The sequence below is a fragment of the Haliotis rufescens genome, unplaced genomic scaffold (assembly GCF_023055435.1).
Source record: "Haliotis rufescens isolate VD_foot unplaced genomic scaffold, xgHalRufe1.0.p SCAF_14, whole genome shotgun sequence".
NCBI lineage: Eukaryota > Metazoa > Mollusca > Gastropoda > Lepetellida > Haliotidae > Haliotis > Haliotis rufescens.
This window is the reverse complement of record NW_025963824.1, coordinates 26,918,793-26,930,497: the sequence shown is the minus strand read 5'-3', so window position 1 is coordinate 26,930,497 and position 11,705 is coordinate 26,918,793. Positions and strand designations below refer to the sequence as shown.

Below are 11,705 nucleotides of genomic sequence, written 5' to 3'. Positions count from 1 at the left end.
TAGCTGTATTTCTTTTTTCAGAAAACCCTTTCCTCTTCCGCTGTTTTCATGTAGAATAAAATAAACGAGACTTGGTTTGGTCTTATCTAGACTTGCTTAGGCTTTTAGTATGTATGAATGAATATATATATATATATATATATATATATATATATATATATATATATATATCTCGTCATCATCACGTCAACAAAACAAACAAACACACACACACATACACATTATACACACACACATTATATATATATATATATATATATATATATATAATGTGTGTTTGTGCGTGTTTTGTTGACGTGATGATGACGCGAGTCTGAACCAGACAATCCAGTGATTGACATCATGAGCATCGATCCACGCAATTGGGATCGATGACATGCATCAACCAAGTCAGCGAGCCTGATCACCCGATCCCGTTAGTCGCCTCTTACGACAATGTGTAGTCTCCTTTTACGGGAAGCATGGGTTGCTGAAGACCTATTCTACCCCGGATCTTCACGGGTCCTTGTTGGGTTGGGTTGGGACGTCGAACTCGGAGACTTGGTTGATTGTGTGTCATCGTACCCCGACGGCCTGAGACAGTGTGCGTCATATTAATCACTTGACTTACTATGTAAAACAACAAACAAATAGTTAATACATAGGTGACGATTCTGCTGAAGGTGCTTTACTGTAAGATGCAACAGTTTCGAATATGTTCATGACTGACATTTCAAGCTTTTCACTCGTGACCAGTGTTGGGAGGAACTGGTTGTAAGATTATAATTCGTGATTATATTATCCCAAACGATCGAGCATCCACATTATTCGGGGGCACGGGTGGCCCAGTCGTCTAAGGCGCCCCGAATCGGTGTGCAGAGTTGCGTCCCTTGGGCACGCAAGAAACCTTTTATTGTGGGTTCGAACCCCGGTTCGCCCCGATTATGTTTCTAGGTTTGTCAGCTCCATACCCGTGCTCGTGGGTTTCACCGTCTAAGACCTGCATCACATCGGGCTTTCCTCCCAACATTAAGCTGACACGCCGCGATATAACTGGAATACTGTTAAAAGCGGCGTTAAACCTAACTCACTCACTCATCCACATTATTCAGTTCAAGATTATTGCATTTATATAGCGACATGCACGCACGTGTGTGTGTGGCTGCTTGTACTAGCCCGGACTCATGCCTGTTTAATAGTGCTATCCCACTGGAACATGTCGCGTAACATTGATACCCCACTCAGTCATAGCATACTGACCAATCCTTGTTTTATCCCATTAATGCCTAGCGCCAGGCAGGGCAACAACAAGTACCATATTTAAACGTCTTTTGGTATGACGCGGTCGTGTATCGAACCACCGATCTTCCGCCCTCCGGATAGACGTTCTATTCGACCACGGAGACTGTCCATTGCTTATAGAATGCTTTTGTAGAAGGGACCAACTTCTTTTATTTCTGAAAAAGCACTCTCTATAGCTTGAACTGAAAGAAATACTGTCTAAAGTGTGTGGTTTGTAAAAAATTCTATAGCCTTGTAGAAAATACGTCAAATTTGTAAAGCGACCAGAATGTACATTTTTTTATTATCCGTCAGTGTAATCTTAGTGCTTCTTCAAGAATGCTACTGAAATAAATATTCTATGTATCTTATTCATTTGTTGTCTCGAATAACAAGCCATTAGCTGAGTCTACCCATCTCGCCACGCACAGTAAAGCTTCGCCTTTTCTCCAGTCTCGCGAGAGTTCATCGCGGTGGACCTCACGTTGAGAAACCTCGTTATTTAATCAATGATAATGATCAGTGGTTCCAAACTGGACGTCAGTCACGCGCGGAATATAATTGACCCCTGTGACCCTTGAAGTGACCCCCACACGTGAGGATTCGACCCCCGAGGCTGTGACATGTGCATGAGCAATCACATACTAATCTCCTCACCGTGGGAGTATTGTAAAGATGGCATCCACAAGGCACGGTCTGATCTGGTTTGATAGAATGAACTAAAAAATCTGTTTAAATCATGGCTTGCATCAAGTGACGGAAAAGTTATTATACAGTTATTAAGGATGAGGGATATCTGGAAATAGCGTACTGCGGAATATCTTCGTTTAAATTAACCAGTCACCATGATACAATCTGGTAAATATGGCTAGCCATAGAACCCTATCTCAGTCACTGTAAAATAAGAAAATATTTCTCAATTATGATTTAGTAACCATCAGCTAAATATGGAACTTGGAAGACATACAAAGCCAACCACCCCAGGACATCAAAGACTATCCTGGGTAGAATAGGTCTTCAGCAACCAATGCTTGCTGTAAAAGGCGACTTTGCTTGTCTAGCAATATTGCCGCCATATGACGGAGTCATTGAACCCATTTGGGGAATCGAACCCGGGCCTTTGCGTCAGATCAGATTTTAACTTCGAAGATACCCAAATGATGCTGTTGCTTGGCTTGTCAGTATCAGTTTCCTTGTACAGCCATGGGATTCCGGTAAGAATATAGGTCCTCAGCAACCGATGCTTGAAAGAGGCACCTAAAGGGATCGGGTGTTCAGGCTCGCTGACTTGGTTGATGCATGTCATCGTATCCCATGTTCGTGGATCGATGCTCATGATGTCTGTCAGTGGATTGTCCAGACTCGATTACTTACAAACAGCCGTCATATAAAAGTGCGGAAGACTTTGAAATATTGGTATCGTAGTTGTCAGATACGTACAGAAATGATAGACATCTGGTTTGTTTTCTTCATAACACTTGCATGCTCTGGTGTGTGTGTGGCTGCTTGTACTAGCCCGGACTGATGCCGATTTATAGTGCTAGCTCACTGAGATACCATGCCGCAGTTTAACATGAATACCCCACTCAGACACAGCATACTGACTCCGAGCCGACCAGTCCTTGCTTTAGCCCCTTAATGCCGAGCGCCAGACAGGGTAACAACAAGTACCATCTTTTAACGTCTTTTTGTATGACGCGGCCGGGGATCGAACCCCGGACCTTCCGCTCTCAGGGCGGACGCTCTACCTCTAGACCACGGAGGCGGTCGTGTCACACTAGGGAACGAGTCGACATCTGAGATCATGTGTCACACTAGTGATCGAGTCGACATCTGAGATCGTGTGTCACACTAGGGAACGAGTCGACATCTGAGATCATGTGTCACACTAGTGATCGAGTCGACATCTGAGATCGTGTGTCACACTAGAGATCGAGTCGACATCTGAGATCGTGTGTCACATTTACCAACGTTGCCAGAGTGCAAGATTCCTAAATTATTCCACCAGACCATTTCCATACTTTTTGAAGTGACCCTTTAACCATTTTCTCCATTTCTTAAATATAGAAACATCTTGAGGCAGCAGAATCAAATTAAACATGTGTTTATATTAAGTGTAGAAGCTGACTCTTGCATTAATGCTTATACAGGCGGCCGCGCATTTCCTGCAGTGAACTAGTCAACTTATGAATCGCTTTCAGGGTCCGGGTGCTGGCATATTGAATTTATGTCGGCAAAAGCACCTAGCAATGTAATTACCCCATACTGTGACTTGTGGATGACTTCCGCTCCCATAGCAATGAAAGGAGTAGGAGACTACATGGTAAATAAATATTTCATAAAACAGTGTTCCGTTCTGGTAAATTCAGAAGAGTGCTGTCAGGCCGGGAGTTCAGGGGGCTACGGGAGTTTTGTTTGTTTGTTGTTTAACGCCGCACTCAACAATATTCCAGCTATATGACAGCGGTCTGTAAATCATCGAGTCTGGATCAGACAATCAAGTGATTGATACTGTGAACACTGGCCCACGCCGCCGGGGTACTGACACGGACTCAATCAAGTCACTGACCCTTACCGGCCTATCCATTTGGACACCTCTTACGACCAGCTTATAGATCGGGGGGACCAAATCTGACCCGAAATCGCCACAATCTGCCTGCCTCCTCCAGACAAAATTCGCAAATATCAATTCGATTATGGCCTATTTGTTAAAGTTCGCACCATTTTGGGTATTCATGATGTAACTCAATGGTTTGCCTACACCAGGCTGGAGGCAAACCTATTCAAACACGAATGTGAAGTAAGGAGTTTTATCGGCTTCCTGTCAACAGAGAACATATAATAGATTATATTTCTATTATATGGTCTCTGCTGTCAACTGCACAAGTGCCCAAAATTCCGCCTGAGACAGTAGTTGACTGGGCTCCTGTCTCCCTAAACCAGTTTTACTTAGCTTACGGCGCGTAGAACCAGTTTAAGACAAGCGGTGTCTCTATGTGTTCTCATGATGGCTGAACGGGACAGCCGGGAATTTCGTCAATTTTCGTCATCATCCGTCATCCCGGGACGGCACGAACGATCCCAACTGCTACGTCTAGCTGCTAACAAAGATGTGTTGTGGTGGAGTGGTGAACAATGGGCCAGTCAGCAGAGAACTCTGGCCGGAGGTGACTTTCCTATCCCCTGACAGCAGATGGCGGGTCGTTGTCCATTGATATAATGTAACGTCTTCTTGTGATCGTGGTAGCATCGTCGTCATCATCACCATTATCATCATGATCAGTGGCATCATCATGATAGCAGTAGTAGTAGTAGTAGTAGTAGTAGTAGTAGTAGTAGCAGTTGTAGTAGTAGTAGTAGCAGTTGTATAGCATTGGTAGCAGTAGTAGCTATCGTGGTGATAGTGGTGGGGATAGTAGTAGTAGTAGTAGTAGTAGTCGTAGTAGTAGCAGATGTAGTAGCCGGTGTATAGCATTGGTAGCAGTAGTAGCTGTCGTGGTGATAGTGGTGGTAGTAGCAGTAGTAGTAGTAGTAGCAGTAGTAGTAGTAGTAGTAGTAGTAATAGTAGTAGCTGTCGTGGTGATAGTGGTGGTAGTAGTAGTAGTAGTAGTAGTAGTAGCAGTTGTATAGCATTGGTAGCAGTAGTAGCTGTCGTGGTGATAGTGGTGGTAGTAGCAGTAGTAGTAGTAGTAGTAGTAGTAGTAGCTGTCGTGGTGGTAGTAGCAGCAGTAGTAGTAGTAGTAGCAGTTGTATAGCATTGGTAGCAGTAGTAGCTGTCGTGGTGATAGTGGTGGTAATAGTAGTAGTAGTAGTAGTAGCAGCAGTAGTAGTAGTAGCAGTAGTAGTAGTAGCAGCAGTTGTATAGCGTTGGTAGCAGTAGTAGCTGTCGTGACGATAGTGGTGGTAGTAGCAGCAGTAGTAGTAGTAGTAGTAGCAGTTGTATAGCATTGGTAGCAGTAGTAGCCGTCGTGGTGATAGTGGTGGTAATAGTAGTAGTAGTAGTAGTAGTAGCAGCAGCAGTAGTACTAGTAGCAGTAGTTGTAGTAGTAGCAGTAGTAGTAGTAGTAGCAGTTGTATAGCATTGGTAGCAGTAGTAGCTATCGTGGTGATAGTGGGGGGAAAAGTAGTAGTAGTAGTAGTAGTAGCAGTTGTATAGCATTGGTAGCAGTAGTAGCTATCGTGGTGATAGTGGGGGGAAAAGTAGTAGTAGTTGTAGTAGTAGCAGTTGTATAGCATTGGTAGCAGTAGTAGCTGTCGTGACGATAGTGGTGGTAATAGTAGTAGTAGTAGCAGAAGTAGGAGTAGTAGCAGTTGTATGGCATTGGTAGCAGTAGTAGCTATATTGGTGGTAGTAGTAGTAGTAGTAGTAGCAGCAGTAGTAGTAGCCGGTGTATAGCATTGGTAGCAGTAGTAGCTATCTTGGTGATAGTGTAAGTAGTCGTAGTAGTAAAAATAAAAGTAGTAGTAGCAGCAGCAGTTGTAGTAGTAGCCATTGTTTAGCATTGGTAACAGTAATAGCTGTCGTGGTGATAGTAGTAGTAGTAGTAGTAGTAGTAGTAGTAGTAGTAGTAGCAGCAGCAGTAGTAGCGGTGTATAGCATTGGTAGCAGTAGTAGCTATCTTGGTGATAGTGTTAGTAGTAGTAAAAGTAAAAGTAGTAGTAGCAGCAGCAGCAGTAGTAGCCATTGTTTAGCATTGGTAGCAGTAGTAGCTGTCGTGGTAATAGAGATAGTAGTAGTAGTAGTAGTAGTAGTTGTAATAGTAGTAGTAGTAGTAGAAGTAGTTGTAGTAGTTGTAGACATTGTATAGCATTGCTAGCAGTAGAAATTATGGTGATAGTAGTAGTAGTAGTAGTAGTAGTAGTAGCAGCAGCAGTGGTAGTAGCAGTTGTATAGCATTGGTAGCAGTAAATGCTGTCGTGGTGATAGTAGTAGTAGTAGTAGTAGTAGTAGTAGTGGTAGAGGTAGTGGTAGTAGTAGTAGTGGTAGTGGTAGTAGTAGTAGTAGTAGTAGCAGTAGCAGTAGTAGTAGTAGTAGCAGTAGTAGTATTGGGAATATCAGTAGTATGGCAATGGTTGGTAGGTGTAGTAGTGATAGCAGTAGTAGTTGTAGTAGTAGTAGTAGTAGTGGTAGTGGTGGTGATAGTAGTAGTACTAGTGGAAGCAACTAGTAGTAGTAGAAGTAGTAGCAGTAGTAATAGGCGTAGAAGCAGTGACAGTAACGTTAGTGGCAGCAGCAGCAGCAGTAGTAGTAGTAGTAGTAGTAGTAGGTGTGTCTATATATGTGAGGTTAAGTGAAATGGGGTTTGACGTCGCGTTCAAGATTAGTGCATATCTAAAATGACGTGCATGCACGTTTGTGTGTTCGTGTGCGTGTCTGCTCATTTTATAGTGCTAGCCTATATAAAATCATACGTGCAGTTTCTTTTGGTGCCAAGGATAATACCCTTGGAAAATATCAGACCCCGTTTTGATTTATGATGGAGCAATCACCAGTTGTAGGTCACGCACGTGCAGGTTATGTTGACCCCGCCCCCTAGCGGCAGGTCACAGAGACAGTGGGTGAGACACGAAAAGGCGAACCTCTATTTGCTCTCACACTAAAGGCACATATTGAACATTCTATACAGCAGTTGTCTCCCGTCTGAATGCTTAATCCCTTACACTTTGCCAAAAATATTTTTTTGCAAATGTTCAGTTTTTAACATATGATTCACAACGTAAGTTGAATTCTTTTAATTAAATGCATGATTTAATATCAAGAAAGTTAGAAACACACGAATATCTGAATTGTAAATATTAACCAACATGCCATACAGCTTATTAATCAGGCTATTTTCGACATATCCAGACGAACAGGATATTAATCACTTCGGCTTCCTTTACGATAAATATAGACCCATTCTATCTGTCGTTATTGTACGTAAACAGCGGAATCCTTTCCTTTTTTATATTTTTAAATAATTCTCAGCAAATGTAGAAGCATTGTTTGTACTGTTGTATCCGATATTTTGTATTGTAGATCATTTAAAGAATATTTTAAAAACTTTAGTAAACCTATATTTAAGTCTGTAGTTAACGAAATAAAGTGGAAATAAAGAATCGCCCGAATTCGCAGTGAGATTGAAGAAAATGTCCGTCTCATTCTAATAATATGGTTAATACAGCCGGACTTCAAATATATATATATCTCCGTGGTATTACATGATTAGCCAATTTTTCAATTCGTCAAAGGCGAACTAAATGTATATATGTATAGTTCATGTCTATCAATAATAGCATAATGTTAAGTTCACCACGGAAACTTCAACTCGATGTGACCGGTTGAACTTCGAAACTGGGATGCGCATCACCTACGTTATCCCCGCTCACGACAGACACTCGCAGATTGAGGGGGCGCGTTGTTAGGGGAGTCAGAGCGTTGCCAGCATCCCTAGGGAGGAGAACGTTACACAGTCGGGGGAACAGCTGCCGGGAACACTTAGTGAGCGTTAGCGAGAGGGGGATACTTGTTGAGAGGGCTGAGAGAGACTCTATACCTTGTGGTTATGCTGGAATGTACGTGGACGCTCGGAGCTCGCTGTGGATGGATATGACATTGTAGGCAGGTAAGTCGTTAAAGTTTTAAGTGAGTTTCATTTTAGGTAGTCGTTGAATGTATATCGTATTTTGTTTAGTTTTTAGAGGTGTTGCAATCATGGTTCTGTAATTATTTGACTTTACATTTGTGCTTGGGAGTTGTGGAGAGAGAGGGGGGGGGGGGGGTACAGAGAGAGAGAGAGAGAGAGAAAGAGAGAGAGAGGGGCACAGAGAGAAAGAGGGAGTTTCCGTATCCAAAACCCTGGACAATAAATTGAAAAAGGGGTCCAACTCAAGTCTAGAATGATTTGGCAAGTCTAGATTGCCTCAGCTCTGAAATCAAGGATTGTTCTTGGTTCCATTCGGATTTTATTTTGTTTATTTTGTAAATATTTTTTTTAATAAGACAACTATATTTCTGGGACTAAACGTCAGTGTAGAGCCAGTGTGATACAGAGATGGAGAGAAAGAGAGACGAGAGAGTCAGGATGGCAAGAGAGAGTGAGAGTAATAAGTAGACAGTAAGAGCCAGAAATGGAATGTTGAGAGTGGGTAGGATGAGGGAATGAATGAATACATACGAAAACTTCCAACTTTATGGATAACACCTTCTGGTTTATTGTATTGAGCAATGTTTCCGTGTAGATTCGTCGCACTTTTGTTGTTTCAGCTGATTCTGAGCCAGGAATTCACTGGCCACCCTGAACGTGCATTTTAGACAAGTAAAACTGACGCAACTATAGATCATTAAACAAAACTATAAAGAAATTACATATTATTATGATATTATTAAGTCGGAGAATTCAAACGAATTTGTTGGTTCATCAGATTCTCACGATTTCTACTTTGCGTGACTTTTATTCTCCGCCCAGTCGATACGGCTATTCTGGTATTCAATACAGCCGTATTCACCATTGGTCAATGTTTGGTTGTTCGCGACTTGGAATGTTACGTCAGCTGTACAATCTGCAGCACAACTTGTAGATTAAGCGTCAAATTGTTTGTTTGTTTGTTTATGAGTAAGGACAAAGACCTCTTTCTGCACAACAAACACTCAAGTCAAAAATTAGAACGCCGGTTATATGAAAAGGCGAAAATATTTTACATCAGTAGTCAGTGTACTTCCCAGGGAACTGAGAATGCAGTTTAAAGGCACGCTGACTCGTTGATCAGAGAAATGACAATATACGACTGTTAGGAACGCCCTCTACTATGGAGTCTTTCAAAGTGGTCCGTGATTGTTTTTGTCGCAAATAGCGTTTCAAAGACGGAAAACTTGTCTTCTTGGTCAGAATCGGGGGTACAATCGCTGTGGCACTGGACACTGGTCATGGTATACAGTGTCTTCGTCCTAAGACGGATGTACTAAGATTGTGTTGAGGTGAATGTGTTCGATCGTCACGCCGAAAACCCGGGTTCGATTCCACATGTGGGTACATGAAACCCATTCTTCGTGTCAGTTGTGGTTTTGTTAAAATATTCAATAGGTTTGTGTAAGGGGTGCAACCCAGCTATAATTTTTTCCTCCTTTTTTTAAGATCGGTCACGTTATTGAGTTTTGGGTGCATTCGGATAAATATATCGCTTCCTACTTGGAAGCAGTGGGTGAAGCCACTTCATAGTGTCCCCTTTCGTCATAATAAAAATAGGTCGTCTTCAACTATACACTCACACATCCAAGTTACAGTATCTAAGTACGTTGTACACAACTTTCAATTCAAAAGTTTTACCTATTTTTCCAACTTGCGGATCAAGCATTTTTAAAAGGGAGGGGTCCAAAATAAACCCCACTTTGCAGACATTATGAAAAACGAAACATGAGTTTCTCCATATTTGTATTCTATATTTTTATTAATAATTCTTTTGATATCAGTTCAGTGATGTTATAAATTGCTTGTTTATGATCCACTCCTGTGCTGTGACTGCTCAGTTAAGTGATCACATAAACAGGTTTATGTTTGAGATGGAGAGTCTTTCATTAAGAACTGCTTATCGATAATCCCTTTGATCCAAGCATGGATGGCACAAGTCTCATTCTTCTACATTGTCACAAAATCTGAAAAGATTCCATTACTCTGAGAGGTAAACCTGTCAGTGAGTGAGTTGGGTTTAACGCCTTTAACAGTATTCCAGTTATATCACGGCATGTCAGCTTAATGTGGGGGGAAGCCCGAAGTGTGCAGGTCTCAGACGTTTACCACGAACAACGGTAAGGTGCTAACAAACCTAGAAACATAATCGAGGCGAACCGGGACTCGAACCCACAATCGTAGGTTTCTGGCGTGCCCAAGGGACGCAACTCTGCATAGCGAATCGCGGCGCCTTAGACGACTGGGCCACCCGTGACCCCTAAACCTGTCAGTCCTATCGGATGTACCTGTCCACAAAATGGGGTAGAACCAGTCGGCTCGGAGTCAGTATACTGTGTCTGAGTGGGGTATCCATGTTAACTGAAGCATGGTATCTCAGTGGGCTAGAACTATTAAAACAGGCATTAGTCCACATTAGTACAAACAGTAACACACACAAGCACGCACGCATGCACGCATGCACGCACGCACGCACGCATGTACACACACACGTGGACGTCGCGATAGCAGTGCAATAATCACCTCGCCTCACCCAAGATGTTTTCAATTCATCCAATGTTAGAGTTGAGCGTTTATTGCTTCAGTCAATTCACCACCTGCGATGAGGATAAAACAACTAATAAATCCACAAAAAGCCATCTTGGAACCACCCCAGTCAATGTTAATAGTGTTCGGCATAATTCATAATGGAGCCCTCTTTGAACACGTTTCCTAAACTCATAGCACGAAGCACCTGCTGATTTTGACTGGGTTCCGTCTGAACCACGCCTCGTTGTAGTTCTGCACTTAATGGCGTATGTATACATCTGTCAGGAGATTAGGCCGATTATTCCAGCTCGTCTTCCCGGCGTGTGTCCCTCGCGGATTTTGGTCTTATGTAACAGCACAGATAGTGCGGATCATGTTCAGTGTGAGAAGCTGGTCCGAGAGTCTGAGACTAGGAATGATAAGTCACCATGACGGCCGGGCTATTTCTCCGCGGGACTGGTTAATGGTGCGTGATTTGGGTACACCAGCTTTATCGCAATTCCGGTTGTCTGGTTTCAGTGCGGTCGAAGGCGGAACAAGTTTTGTTTTGTTTGTTGTTTAACGCCGCACTCAGCAATATTCCAGCTTTATGACGGCGGTCTGTAAATAATCGAGTCTGGTCCAGACAATCCAATGATTGACATCATGAGCATCGATCCACACATTTGGGATACGATGACATGCATCAACAAAATCAGCGAGCAAGTGGGAAAGTCTATATCTTAGTGGTTTGGGTGAATATGTGCGAGTTAAAATGTTTCAGGGGCGATTGGGTGGCTTAGTGGTTATAGTGTTCGCACGTCGCGCCGAAACCAGGGTTCAATTCCCAACATTAGTACGATTTGTGAATATATTTTGAACACTCACTTATTCGACAGAAGTACATATCACGACTGGAGTTAGACATGGAACGGACATAATTTTTTTATAACAGGTACATTACATTTTCAGTGTACTTTTTTTAAGAAGCTTTCAAAACATGCTCTCTTCAGGTCTCAAAAGGACCACCTCAGTGGGCTAGTGGTAGAGCTTCTGCCCAGAGAGCGGCAGGTCAGGGGTTCGATCCCCGACCGCGTCTCACCCAAAAAACTAAAAAGATGGTACCCTGCCTTGCGCTCGGCACATTCGGTGTCGCTTGTACAGAGGGATCCCACTTTGACGCTTTTGGGTCACGTGTTGATTTAGGTCTTCCAGCCTTTGGGTATCGCTCGATGACTTCCTCTAACGTCCAACTCTATGGCTCCAACGCCT

General features: G+C 42.8%; 1 protein-coding gene across 1 annotated transcript in view; it reads left to right on the top strand.

Moving 5' to 3' along the window:
• Positions 1-7,570: 7,570 nt before the first annotated feature.
• The window catches only part of LOC124131271 (LHFPL tetraspan subfamily member 2a protein-like), a 45,481-nt gene continuing 41,346 nt past the window's right edge, over positions 7,571-11,705 (top strand). Inside the window, exon 1 of the mRNA XM_046494427.2 lies at positions 7,571-7,865. The gene's annotated coding sequence lies outside the window, so the exon portion shown is untranslated. The remainder of the gene's footprint in view (positions 7,866-11,705) is intronic.